Below are 15,984 nucleotides of genomic sequence, written 5' to 3'. Positions count from 1 at the left end.
TTCACCTTCTTTTCCATTTCCAAAATTTTACTAACCATTTCCTGAATTGCTTCAGCCTTGTTAATGGCAACCATTAATTCTTTAACATTCTCAGAGAGAGGCTTCTCACCCATAGTTGTCTTTTTTATCATATTGAGATCAATCTTCAAGTCACCAATTTCTTTCGCCATTTTGCTAATGACCTCATAGAAACCCTTGATGATGTCATTACCAATGGCACCATGACAGACATTTTGATTGTCCATGTTGTTCTCCTGACCCTCATTCTGCATTCTCTGTGTGTTTAGGTTCTCCCCATGGTCACCATCCAACATTTCATCTTCCTCCTTACCCTTATTATTATTTATTTTTTCAACCTCAGAATCCTCATCTGAATAAATAATAATCTTCCTTTTTACCTTATTTATCCACTTACTGGTCTTCTTGGTCCTTTGGGTTTGCTTATCCATTCCCTTTCTCTTCTTGCTTTTTATGATTTTATCATCAAAAAACTCATCCTCAGAGTCTGAAAGGTCAGAATCCACAACAGTCCCCTTGCTCTTTCCCTTGGTCTTCCCCTTGTTGGCAAAATCCTCAGACACACCCTTAGTTTCCGAATAGAGATTGAACCTGTAGCGTCGTAAATTGTACGCACTTGCTAGGGTGGTACAATTTCACACCTAGTTTAGCACCTGCCTTGGCGCACTTTGCATTTTGCATTGCATTTCCCCTTTAGCACTTAATTAATTAAATTAATTAGGTCTAAGGTCCTATTTTATCATCTCCCATATCATAAAGTTGGGCCCTTTCATTAAAGTGTGCCCCTTTCATTTTATTCTTCCAATACATCATTTAATCAAAAACCCTAATTAGGTCCTATTTTGAACTTGGGGGCTTGATTTCGGGGGTCAAAACATCTCGAAATCACCTGTAACTTCGGGATTCTCTCTAAAATCATCATATCTGACGGCCCTGAAAATTTGGTGAAAAGTTGTCGGGACCATAGCGCCCGTGCAACATGGTCCCGGACATTTTTCCCGAAATTTTGGGAGCACGATCCAATCATAAAATAAAGCTTAACCCCAAGAAATTGGCGAGACATTCAATCTCTAGGTCGGCCAAAATACGAATTTACAACCTAGGGTTTCATACATAAAAGCTCTCTTTCCTCATTGGAAGGGATCCGATTTTTGTTTCCAGGAACTTCATATGCAGCGAAAGAGCAGATCTTTGAAGACTTCAACAACATTCAACATCCATCCATCAAGCATTCATCAATTTCATTCATTCATTTAGGGCTTGGAAGACATTGAAGAACAATAGGAGATTACCGACTGAAGATTGGCTTGTACTCCTCCCTTGAGGGTTGGGTATGATTTCATGTTGTTTTCATGTCTTTGCATAGGCTTCAATATATCATTTATTCATGCTTTAGATCACTTTGCATCTTGATTTAGAGCATTTACATTATCATTTACAAGCAATTAGGGTTTACTTTCTAGGTTACTCTAGTTTGCTTTCTTGCATTTTGGACCTTGCACACACACTAGGTCTGCACACACAATACATTTTACAAAACAACTTGGCTATTCGTGGAGGTGGAAATCACCAAAGCGGGGGTTTGACTAAGGCAAAACCCTATATAGCCGCCCTTCCCCCTTTTCAGATATTATTGTAGGTTTCAGGATTCGGACGACGTCGCGGGACACAGATCCGAAAAGAGGAGACTGAGACAGAACTCTTTGTGTAATTGCAGCTCAAAAGACAGGGACAGGGGCGCTGGGCGCCCTGGTCCTGCCAGGACAGGGGCGCTGGGCGCCTTGGTCCCTTCTGGGTGCCCTGGTCCCTGGGACAGGGGCACTGGGCGCCCTGGTCCGACAGCATTTTCAGCATTTTTGACAGCTTTTTCCAAAGTGCAAAAACAACAGTTTCTGGAGCAGTTTCAGGGGCAGAATTAGGACAGTGGCGCCCGCGCCCCCGTCCCGAACATTTTCAGTCAGATTTTAACTCCGGGTACGCATTTTCATTCTTATTTCATCCTTGTATTTACAGCTTTCCATTGTTTAAATTCAATTCTGCAATCTTGTTATTAGTTCATACTTGCACTTTGGGGTTAGGGACTGAACTTGCATCATTTGATCTTCCAATTTCAACAAAGGAATAGAAATCCTAATAGATATCCCGTGGCTCTCTCTTTCACAAAAAGAAGTAGCCAATTGTGCGATATCTCTAGGCTCTTTCGTATTCCGTAATGTGTGTCAAAAGGTAGGATTAGGGCATGTTAACCTAGTCTCGCTTTTTCCCCTACACAGAACCCACTATTCTCACTTTCAGTATCATCATCCCTAATTTGTTTGCCTTTACTAATGGGTTTCTCAATAATTTTCCCCTTCAACATCTTATAAACTAAAACCATTAAACCCTGGTGGAGGGCGTGATCTCTTTGAGAATCTTTTTGCATTTCATGAATAGTATGATCCATAGAGCAGGAAATATAGTAAGGCAGACTAACCTTGTCACCATGGCGAAAGTGGTTGAGCAACACAAAGTGATGCCCATAAGCCCTTGTGAATCTAGATATGTTATGGATAAGAAGCTATTAGATTCTGGTCCTTTTCTATGTGACCAAGTGGGATTATATAGTGAAATAGAGTTGTTTGAATAATATAGCAAATATGTGCTTGAGAGATATTTGAGAGATTTGTTGTCATTGATGTCAACATATTTCTCTGTCTATGACAGTGCACTGCAGTAAAGTTCAATGAGTTAGTTTGTCCAGTATAGCAAGTATGATGAAGATGAGAGTTTGCGGATTAAAGGGTTTGTAGAAGATTATCTCTAATTGATTCAATTCATGTTTCCAAGGTTTGCATGAATATTTGATTGAGTTATGAGTATCTATGTTGTGGCCAGTTTTTTGGCTGTTTAGTGGTGACAAAGTGTTAGTATTTTGATCTGCATTACTCTATATTGTAATATATTGATTTGCGGATTTGGAGGAGTGTTTGGGATGTTGGTGTGTGTCCTCAATTCAAGTGGCTCATGATTTGGAGGTCCACAAGTGATTTTTTAGGTTGATAGTCATTGTAGTTAGTGTTCTTGAGGTGCGGTATGAAGATGTTGATGATTCTAGTAATTTGTGTTGGTGCGGATGTTGCTATGGCAATTCATGATACTTGTGAATGTTTTTGGATCATGTGCCTTTTGTGTTGGTGGTCTGAATTGATTGTTGAGCTCATAATTGATGATTTTCTTCGGTTCAGTGGTGTTATGTTGGAATCAATGAACACCTAGAGGAGGGTGAATCAGTGTTTTATAATTTCCAAACTTATTAAGCTAATTCATAAACCACCGGATGCATAAGAATGAAAGTAAAGTGTAGAAAAATAAGCCACTCAACCACACAACCATAAAACCAAGATTTTTACATGGAAATACGAAAAGGGAAAAACTACAGTGGGATTTGAACCCACAATATTATTATACTATGGCCAGGAGTATGATAATATTACATGAAGGGAATGCACTTGCATTCAAGCACACTTCCTAGAGCTCACTACTCAAATACAAAATAGGGCTACAACTTGAAGGAAGGCTCACTACCTTACAGGTGATTACAATTGGTTACAATAATGAATGAGATAAATTATAGCATCTATATATGCCAAAAAAGTAGTTTCAATTAGGCTCAAATTGACTTCAGCAACTATTCTACTTATTTGATTTGTTTGCTTGCACTGTCATACACTGGAGCACCAAAATATTCAATAACAGTCACCAAACTTTGCACATTCTCTCATACAGACTTCTCACACTCATCTCATACATTAAAATGCTCAAATGAATCATTCTTATATTTCTGCATCAACGAAATGAATCATTTCTCATGTCGGCTTCCAAAAATCGTATAACACGCAACATGAAATGTGTAACCTTAAGTAAGCTCAATCCTCCACAAATACATATGTGGAGCTAAACAAAATAATAAAAAGCTTCACACAAGTCGGCCCAATCACCTTGAACATGAAACCAATCACCAAAATCAACCCAAAGATTATGCATCATACGTTACACCAAAATAGCTCTATTCTAACTGAATTACCAGATATCGGACCTTTAATCTTGCTCATGAATCAACACCGGATATTAGGATTACTAAATATTCTACCACGAACCTTGAATCAACTACTTCTATCATTGCAACCAAAATCAAGATATGCAAACTGTACTCATACTCTACAGGTTACAATATGACTTCCGGTAAATCATATCTATGTACACCAAATATGATTTCTTAATTGGGCTGCCATCAATGACAACTCCTAAGCATCAATAATGCACCAATCTTCATTGGAATAGTATCCCTTGCCAACAATCTCCCCCTTTGGCATTGATGGCAACTCTATGAAAAATGAACTGTACACTAAAAGTTGCAAAACTTCAAAATTTCAAACGCTCCCAAAATTCTCCAAGACTCTACAATCTCCCCCTAAGGATTTTCACCTTTTTTCACTTTGCTTTCTCCCCCTTTGACAACAATTCCAAAGATAGGAATCCGCCAAAATTTATATATAGGGATATGTACAGTTGCTTACAAAAACTTGAAAATATCTACAAAAATTGTCCTTAGGGACAACGAGTGGTTATCCCATGCCTTCTTCAAACTCTCCAAAATACTGATCATCCCACTAAAAAGATATGTGTGCATCTCTGCTATCTTTTTGTCTGCCAGAACACTCTTATTCAGAGCATCCTTTGCATCTTGCATATTGCTCATTAGAGAAACTATCTGGGGAGTGATAAGACTCCTCACTTCTCCCACTCTACCCAAAATTCTATCCTTTTCCTAATTTAAACTCTTAATCTTATCCAATATGCTCAAAAATTGTGGTTCAAAACTACTAGCCGAGACTAACTGAGATGAATATCTAGCAAGTTGGCCTTCACATTCTTTTATTTTCTTGTTAATATCCATAGTAAACTTTAGCAAAATTAGACATGACTTGTATATTTGACCACCCTCATCTAGTGCATCTTGAATGCCCTTCATAATGGTTATTAAACTAACCCTATCACTCTCAATCATCTTCAAAAATGTTTTCAGTCTCATGGCATTAAACTCATTCAAAAATCTAGTATTTTTTGCCTTCTCCAAAGGCACAAAATGAGGTTCTATAGCGTTCAACATACTTCTAAGCTTATCGAAGGGATTATCAATTGTGTCCAGTATAAAAGATGGCAAAATTTTCTCCAATACATCTCCTACCAATGTTATTAACTCTTTATCTACGGTATGGGACTTGAGTAGGTACTCACTGGCTTTTGCTTATGCAAGATTTCCTAGCTTCAATGCTTGAATCGGAGATAAAGAACTCATATCAATAGGCCCTTGAGAAAAATCATCTGAATCAATAGAAACCTATTTTCCTTTATCAGCTATAGTGTCTCTTTCCACTGTCACTAGACCTAATCATCCTTCTCCTCTCCTTTCCCCTTTCCTGCTACCTCTGCACTCGCATCTTTACCATCATCTTCACCCTTTTCAACATCAACTGTCTCCTCAACTTCCTTTTAAAAAAAAATCTATCACCATAGGATCCTATTCAACTTCACCATATTTATCAAGCTTCTGATCAACATCAAGTGATGCATACACATTGGTTTGCTTTGTTGGAATGACCTTCTTAGATGTTTGATCTTTCTACACATTAGGAATGGTTGCATGAACTTCTGAAATAGATGTATCTTGTAATTTCTCTCTCGATTGAGTGTCATCATGTGCCAAATTCACATCATACATGTGATCTATCAAAAATTGTCTCAGAATTGCTTCAATTTCTTTGGTTATTTCATCTATTTTACCGAGCATGATTATTTTCTCTCTTCTTGCTTCAGAATCTTTCCTTTGCAAGCTTTAGCAGTCTAACAACTTCAACTTTAGAAATGACAAAAGACAAATTCACTAATACATATTCCTTTATTCTTTCATCCTCTAAACTTGTTGTATGCCTCCTTATATCCAAAATGTCATATAGACTCTTGGGTATCATGGATGATAATTCTATTAATGCTTTACTATAAACATCCATGTACTGTACAACTACTTCCTCTATATCTCTTTCATCTTTATCATCAAAATTCCTATAATATATAGGCACATTAGTCAAATTCCCACCCTTAAGCACTTCATCAATTATTTCATTCAGTGTCATTGGGGGCACAACATCATAAGTACCTTCAACTTTCCAAACCTTAGAGATTCATCCAATTTAGACTTCTACTTCTGGCTCGCTCTGGCTCTACCAGATGGCTCAAATTTTGATTTTGACTTCTTGGATAGCTGGGCTCCACTAGATTGAGGCTTCCTCACTACCCTAGCATAGGTAGTTGTCTTATTTACCTCTTTCACTGCTTCATCGGATTTAGTTTCTATATCCTCAGCAATGGTTGCAACATTTTCTCTTTGTGGCTTCTCCTTCTTGCTCTTCTCAACTCCACTTGATGACTTGGCTTGTGGCTTGGGTGAAGGGATAGGCTTTCGAACACCGAAGGTAGGTGCAGACTGGGATTGTCTTTGCTTGGATTTCTTGGGAGGAGTGGAGAGCGGTTTTATCTTTTTGGGCTTCACCATGTCCTCCTCCTTCAGTATATTTTTCTCCCTAGCCCTTTACACAACTTCTTTTGATGTTCCCATTTATTCGGCAATCTCTTCAACTTCCTTTCTGACTTTCCTCTTCCTTGTCAGCTCAATAAATTTTTTTTGCAAATTTAAGTCTTTCTCCTTGTAAGTATCGAAACTCTCTTCCTTCTCATCTATCAGTTTACTTAACAGATGATGAGAATATGCATCAAGTGTATTTATATCTACCTCATACCCCAAGGGCGTGATCCAAATGGTTCTAGGTTCAACTGCCTCCATGTGACATTGATCTTTGCCTACCATAAAGCACATTGTATTCTCATATTTCTCAACAATATCTTTTGGGATCCTCTCTCTACTTTACATCATGGCTTGAAATGATTTAAAGTATCCCCACAAAGCAGATTTCTAAGCTACAGTATGACCCAAACCCTAAAAACCTTCCTTGATTTGGATTGTCATCAGTTTATCATAAGCCCACTGAACTTTTCCTATTTCAGGAATTTCATTCAAGAAGTAAAGTGTTAAACAGGCAATCAGAGAACCAAACTTGAAAAGATGTTTCTTATCTTGTTTTATCTTCTTCAGGTTGCTCATTAGCTCACTGAGAAGTACTCTGCACAGATCATGTTGAACACAAGATGCCACTGAGAGGGGGGGTGAATCAGTGGTTTCTAAATCCTTTAGTCCTTTTACCTCCAAGAGAGATTACCAATTACCAAGCAAACCTACCTGTAAGAAAAAGCTAGACAACACAAATCAACCATACAAAGGGCACATCACATAACACCAGTATATACGAGGAAAACCCGAGATGGGAAAAATGCCAGTGAGAAGTGCTGCTAGAGTCTACTTCTCCAATCCAACCTCACAATGAAAACCTTTGATTACAACATTTAGGGCACCAACCCTTGCACCGAGCTCCAACTCAGTGATTACAATATCATATTTCAAATACAAAATATAATACCCAGTTACAAATGTGTTATGTAACCTCTGCAATCTTTCTTCTAGTTCTACTCTTCTCAACCGGTCTTCCTCTACTCTGCTCTTTGTTGGTTCTCTTCTCACTTAGATCTTCCTCTCCTTCACTCTCTGTTTCAACCTTACCAGTTCAGCCTCCACCTCTTCTCTCTCAGTACTTCGTTTTGCCAGATGCACTGCTGCTTGCTACCACCGATACTCTAATCTCTGATCTCTGTCGATTTTTTCCTTACCGATCAAGCTCTACTCAGATCTTGCCTTGTTTGTATCTTTGCCAACACTCCCACTGCACTGCAACACCTTCTTTGCTTTTCTGCAGGTTCTAGAACCACTGGTTTACACCACCACAACTCTCTTTGCAGTTTATCGATCACTCTGACCTTGTCGATTAAGCCTCTGCTAAACCCTCTCACCGGTTGCACCTCCAACACTCATTCTCTATGATCTTCAATGAATTCTTTGATTGGTTGGCTCTCTCCTTCTTTTTCAAACTGCATTCTTCAACACTCGACACCTGATCTTTTGGCAGCATCCATCATCTTTGATCTTTAATCGACATATATATAACTGAGTTTTCCCACCATGATCAATATTCAAATCTCTTGCGTGCTAGGTTTTCTTCACCAATCACTAGGCATATCAGATCTTATCTGATCTCCTTCTCCATGAAAATAAGCAACATGCAAGCAATCAGGCATCACCTACCATATCTTCTTCCATCCAAGGCACGTTTGCTAAACTTGGCAAACATGGATAGTCAATCGGCAAGGCACAAGATCAATCACCATAAATAGTTATGCAGATTGCATCACCAACCTCATTTTGTACCTGGTCACTCTGCATCGATCGATGTATCCCATCAATCACCTCTGTTCGACCTTCCTCGAGTTGCACACCTCTGCAACGTCTCCGATGATTTTCATAGTCAACAATAAATGTCGACCAAATACCAACAACCTCACCAACACAACACTTCATTGACCTCTGCAAGCTTGCCACTTCAACTCCATGTGACATCCATGTTGATATCCGTCCTAGCTTGGACCTATGTGTCAGTTTAGACAAGATCACTGACCAAACACTCAATCGGTGCACACCTACTAGACATCTAACCCTACTGGTTCTCTAACCCTATTGTTACGTCTTCCCTTACCAGTTAACCTTCTTTCCTTCTCCTTCCTTGTGTCAGTGGATCTTGTTAGCCCGAACATCAACCATAACCTTCTTTCCTTCTCCTTCCTTATGTCGGTGGATCTTGTTAGCCCGAACATCAACCATGTCGGTCCTCAACAACAATCTAGGATGACTCATCATGTGCATCTTTCATCAGACTGAGAGCACTTCACTTTTGTCTCTCTGTCCACTTGGTTGTATGTCGATATCCTTCTTATTTACCAATTGGCATGTTTATGTCTTCATATTGGTAATGTGCATGATATCTTCATGCCATCCATCTCCAACTATTATACATTTGTGGCAACACCGCTTTCCATCTGTATATTGGTAACTTCATGGGTGCAACTTCAGATCCTTATCTTCATTTGACTGGTTCTTTTCTTAGCCGGTTTGCCAAGGAGACAAAATCACCATCTTACCTCTTCCTTCTTTGTAGATCTAGTGCTCATCTATGATCTCAAACTAGAGAGGCTTCCTCATCTTCAACTTTGGTCATCTGGTTTATGCATCCAATCACCTGGCTTGGCTTACTCTGGTTGTCTTATCCTAGGGAGTCATAATGTATGTCATGTATACTATAGGATAAGCAAGGTATTACCACTTACCGGTGGGGAGGTATCTATGTCACCTGCTGGTATTAATGTGACATCCCTGAGAAGTAGATGCATCTTCAACTTGACATATGACCTGGTAGATTTCCCATATACCATCCTTGCTTACTTAAGCAACACATTCTCTGTCAATCTTCTCTTCATCTAGTGGGAGTCCTTTTGTATAATGTCCAACTCTTATTGGTGGCCTACACATGCTTCACCTTTGGTGTTGATGTGAATCTTGTAACATTCTACCTCTTCATCACAATCAACATCCCAACATGTTTCTCTCTTACTCGGCACATGCTTACTGGTTGGCAACCACTCAATGCCAATAAATTACTTACCGGTCATCATACCATATCGATCTCTAGTGCATGTCTACAACACATGCCAACACTGACTTGTGTACCGGTGACCTGCAATACTAGCTGACATCAATGTCACCAATATACTTCAATCTCCCATACCAATCATGCTATACCATTTGACATCAATGACAAACAAACAAAACATTTACCATTGAATTTATAGGCATTAGGTTGTCTTACTAGAGGTTTCTTGTTCTTCTAATGATTGCTTTGTCTAGAACTGGAGGATTCCAATTCCTCGTGTTGGCAATTGACACTCATCCGGGTTCTAGGTGTTATCATTGATGGTAACACACTTCATGGGAAATCCGGCAATCAAGGTAACCAGAATTCACATCACTAGCATTCAGGGAACCGACAAGCATGTAAACCGACAAACTTGGAACCAATATTCTAAGACCGACATAGGAGATTGATCCAACAATCGTGGAAATAGCAATGATCATGTTTATATTTTATCTGGGCCGACATGTCTCTTATCTTTTGGAATATTATTGTAAGCCGACATAAGGAATTTATGTTTATACATGTAAATGGGTATATAAGTCAGTCTGGTTAGGTCATTTTGGATATGACAGAGATGCGATAGGTTATGTAATCGAAATATTGATAGACATAATGTGAATGTAAAGATTTGTAGTTGGTCTTGGTTATTTGTGTAGAGGATTGGGAAGCGATCTAAATTACCGGTAAGGGAGGTTACTGTATAAACTGAAACTCATTCAGCATGTCAGATGCATATTCAGAGTCCAGCTTTTGTTTGTAATTCAGTATTTTGATTTGTAGTCAGTGAGGCTCCTTTTGTGATGAGCATTGTGCTCTAGGCAGTGTTCCTTCATGCATGTTCAAGACCCTCTTGTAATATTTATTCATTTGGCCAGTGGATAGATATTGTGGGTCACCAATCCCACCGTGGTTTTTCCTCTTTGAGGTTTTCCACATATAAATATATGTGTTATGGTGTTGATTCTTGTGGTTGCATTGATATTACTTGTTGTTACCTTCTTTTATGCATACCGGTTAATAAGTGGATTTGTTAATAAGGCTAAAAATATTCTAACCAACAGAACACTGATTCACCCCCCCCCCCCCCCTCTCAGTGTTCTTGGATCCCAACACCTCGCATGTCTTTGACTTTCCAGCATCTCATCTAACTGGGCTGAGCTAGCTTTGAATTTTCCTTTGTACTCACTATTAGTAGAAAGCTCATCTCTTAGAATTATGATCTTCCTTTCAAGTTCTTGTCTATCATTATTGGATTGCACCAATTCAAGTTTCAACTAATCATTCTCATAGTTCATTCTGCAAAATTCATTAGATCTATCCTTCAATGACTGAGTCAGATTTTCCACATTCTTCTTTCTGTCTTAAATCTCCTTTGTCAACTTCATCACAATGGATTGTATTTCATTCTTCAGGACTGTATTATCTCTGGAAAGCTTCTCACATTCATCTATCTTGTCTTGTAGGGCTTTATTGTCAATGCTTTTTTCTTATTTCTCCTTGAGTTTATCTATCAGTTCCTTTCTCTTCTCTCTAGATGTGTTGACTTGTTCTTTCGGAGATTAAATGAAATTTTTAGCTGCATCCAGAATTCTTCTCAGGCTACTCTTGTCTTTCATAGTTGCATCAAGATCTTCAAGTGTCATTGTAATTTGCTTCTACAAACCAGAGTCCATTGATTCAATCTTCCAGATCTTCCTCAAACTATTAGGTTTCTTTCGATGAACTAAGATCTAATACCAATTGTTGGAATCAATGAACACTGAGAGGGGGGGTGAATCAGTGAGTTATAATTTACAAACTTATTAAGCTAATTCACAAACCATCAAATGCATAAGAATGAAATTAAAGTGCAGAAACATAAGCCACTCAACCACACAACAATAACACCAAGATTTTTACGTGGAAACTCAAGAAGGGAAAAACCACAATGGGATTTGAACCCATAATATTTTTATACTATGGCCATGAGTATGATAATATTACATGAAGGGAATGTACTTGCATTCACACACACTGCCTAGAACTTACTACTCAAATACAAAATAGGGCTACAACCCGAAGGAAGGCTCACTGCCTTACAGATGATTACAATTGATTACAATAATGAATGTACTGAACTATAGCATCTATATATGCCAAAAAGTAGTTACAGTTAGACTCAAATTGACTTCAGCAACTGTTCTGCTTATCTGCTCTATTTTCTTGCTCTGTCATACATCGGAGCACCAAAATTTTCAATAACAGTCACCAGACTTTGCATATTCGCTCATACAAACTTCTCACACTCTTCTGATACATCAAAATGCTCAAATGAATCATTCTTATATATCTACATCAACAAAATGAATCATTTCTCATGTTGACTTCCAAAAACGCATAACACGCAACATGAAACGTGTAACCTTAAGTCGGCTCAATCCACCCACAAATACATATGTGGACCTAAATAGAATGATAAAAAGCTTCACAGAAGTCGGCCCAATCACCTCAAACATGAACAACCCAAAGCTTTTGCATCACCTGTTACACCAAAATAGCTCTATTCTAACTGAATTACCAGATACCAGACCTTCAATCTCACTCATGAATCAACACCAGATATTAGGATTATGTAATAATCTGCCCTGAACCTTGAATCAACTGCCTCTATCACCATAACCAAAATCAAGATATGCAAATTGTACTCATACTCTACCAGTTACAATATGACTTAAATCAAATCTATGTACACTGGATATAATTCCTAACTAGTTTTCCATCAATGACAACTCTTAAGCATCAATCATGCAACAATCTTCACCAGAATAGTGTCTCTTGCCAACATGTTATTCATGTTCTTGGCTGACCGAATGCTTGTAGCATGTTGTAGATGTTCAAGGCATAATTCTTGGAGGTGTTTCGTGTTGGAGGGGATTAACTTGGGTCTGTGCTATGTCTTGACCGACATTTCTTGGTCCACATATGATATTGTATTGATTGTGGTTATATTTTTGTAATTAGGTGATGAGCTTTGAGACGACCTTGATGATTTCTACAAGGTTGATGTCATGTATAAATAATTGTAATATCTTTGTATTTGGTATGCAAGTAGAATGTGGATGAGAGTGAGTGTGTATGCATGGTCAATTTATACAACTTATTAAGGTAGAGAAGGGTGAGAAGAAGAAAGGTGTTTTGTGCTTCAATGGAACTGAACCGAGCATTAAGGAGATGTTAATTCACAGGTCATAATTTTTGGATGTGATATGTGATTTCTTGTATACGTAATGAGCCTTCTCTACGCAATGAGCCTTCTTTGTTTTGAGCAGTGAGCTCTAGACAGTGTGCCTGAATGCACGTGCATTCCCCATTACAATATTTCTAACAGGGTATACTTATTTTCTGGGTTCGTCCCCACCATGGTTTTTCCCTTAACCGGGTTTCCACATCAAAAATCTTGGTGTTATTTGTGTTCATGTTATTTTGTTGATTCAAGCTTTCATGTTTAATTGTCAGATATAAGAATAATTTAAAGTTGTGTAAGTTTTTGTGACAACTAATTCGCCCCCACCCTCAGTTGTCTGCCCTATTTCATCAAGTGTAAGGTTTACTATGATTCTCTTGCATTACCTTTTACTTTAAATATATTGCATGCCTCCTAATTTTGAACCCCAAATATTTTTATAAATGCTTTCCTTATAGACTTTCCTTTAAATTATGAACGTTCTAACATCCCTTACAAGTCTTGCTTCTACGTCTTACATCCCAACAACTTTGCACCCTAATTTTGCATGAATTTTCTCCCTCTACACATACTTGTACACTTGCTCTTGCATTTTATGATTATATATTATTTCTCTCTCATATACTTCTCATTTCTTCTTGTAATGTACAAGTTGCTTCTTTTCTCTTAAGTTCCTAAATTCTATAGCCTTGTCTTGCCAACTTCTCTTGCTTGTTTACAACTTTAAAATCACTTGCTTATTTTCACGTCTCATAGTTCATTATATATTCCTCCTATAGAATTTATATCCCTATTTAAAACTTATAAATCCTTCAAACACTTTTATTTCAAAAAAAATATATTCAAGCGTAAAGCTTCACCTACCTCCCTACATAACCTAGAAAGTGATAAATGGTTTCAAATGAACAATTATGTCTTATAGGGAAAAAATTAAATACCTTTCAACACCTATGATCCCTCAAAGACAAATTATTTTTGTAGGAGAGGGAATGAGATGCTTAGGAGGGGGATGTATATCTTCGTATATATATATATATATATATATATATATATATATATATATATATATATATTTTATTTTTTTTTTATTATTTTTTTTCTTTTTTTTTCCTTATTTTGTATATTAATATATTACTATTCATTTTCATAATGAAGATTTTCATTCTATCCATAGAAAACTATAATGTATATAAATTATGCTTGACATGGTCTTTGGTGCAGTCCATACATGGTTTCATGCACTTACCCATGTGAAGATGGTGCAAACAAGCATTGTCAGCCTACAAATTTAGTAAATACTCCTACATTCTTACCAAAACAACAAGATTAAATGTAATTAATATATATACATGTTTGTAAATTATTGTGAAGGTTGGTCTCTAAGCTACCCTTGTTTCTTAAGTATATTATAGGGGATTAATTGAGGTGCATGTAATGTTATAAGTGATTGTTATTGCTTATATGGGTTGTAGGAAGGTGTAGTTATAACACATAGTTGCATGATCACATGTCTCTATGGCGAGATATAATATTGTAGGGGAATCATCAAACCTACTTGTTAGTTCTCTCTTGCTATATTTTCTAGCTAGATGCAATGAGGAGGTGATTAATATTGTAGCATTGTATAATGCATCACAAAATATTTTCTAATGATCTATCTATTTGTTGCATGTGGGGTATTGCTAATTTGAGATGGATTACTGAGTATATAAAGTGTGCAACATTTCTTAGTTTTTATGATTCTATTGCAGTCTCATATGGCTATCTTTCTCTCTTACATGTTATGACTATATTTTCCAATGGATTCGATAGTAGTTTGGTTGGCTTTGGATTAATATTCTTATTTAAAAATATATTTCCTTTTTATATTAGGTTACTTCATTTCCATGCTTACATGCATAAATTAACTTTGTAACTTTTTTCATATCTTAAGGGATCCAATCTTGAATGAAATATGTAGATATGTGCGCATGTAGGATTCCTTCCCACCTAATAGCCATATATTTTTGAAACATGTCTTTAGTGAAATTATGTTTGATAAAAGCTATGGTGTTGTATTGGTGAGTTCATAAGGTGTAAATGTATATAAAATGTAAGGGAATTAATCTTTGGTAAATAAAACTTGCTTCATACATGGTACACTTGCATATTTAATTGTATCTATTGTTAACATTGTTGAACACATCATATGATTGAGAAGGGAGGGGGAGTGAATCAGTCCAGACCTCAAAATACTTAATTTTTGATTATATAAACTTCAAAACACAACTATATAATTACTACAATAATATATCATGAAAGCATAAAGCACAAAAAACACATGAACACTAGATTTACATGGAAAACCTTATGCAGGGAAAAACCACAATGAGAATCACACTCACAATATGAATATAATCTATTAGAAAGTTGCCTCTAGAACTCACTTCCCTTAAGAGTACTTGTAAAACTAAGGCACACAACCTTAGGGAAAGATACAAAAATTTGTCAAGAGACACACTATCTTTCGACAGAGAAAGGAATAGCTTAATTAAAATGAAAAAGATATCCTAATTGCGAAATTGTCCTTGAACCATTATGTTAAGCAACTAATATCATGGAAAACACATCTGACTTCAAGCAATATCTCAGAAAACTGTCACATTGAAGATATCATCATCAAATCTCTTCACAAATAAATTTTGCACATCTCCAAAAATAAACTTACTTGCAAATCATTAACATCTATTTCTTATCAATTGACATACATCCCATGCCTTCACTCACACATTCACACTCCTTTATAAAAAAGATTATTCATTAAAACCCTTGACTAGGTCGGCCATAGACATAATATACATTATTATATAAATTCAACCATATGGACCAATAACAACCATTCTAATCCACTCTAAAAGATAGAGAGGACACAAATACATCACACCACATCCATCTAAGTCAATTCCAACAAACCACACACGCTAACACATCCTCTAAAGTTGGCATAAAATGAAACTTGTAGATAAACATTAA

Source organism: Cryptomeria japonica, chromosome 9 (assembly GCF_030272615.1).
Source record: "Cryptomeria japonica chromosome 9, Sugi_1.0, whole genome shotgun sequence".
NCBI classification, from domain to species: Eukaryota; Viridiplantae; Streptophyta; class Pinopsida; order Cupressales; family Cupressaceae; genus Cryptomeria; species Cryptomeria japonica.
Note: the sequence above shows the minus strand (reverse complement) of the source record.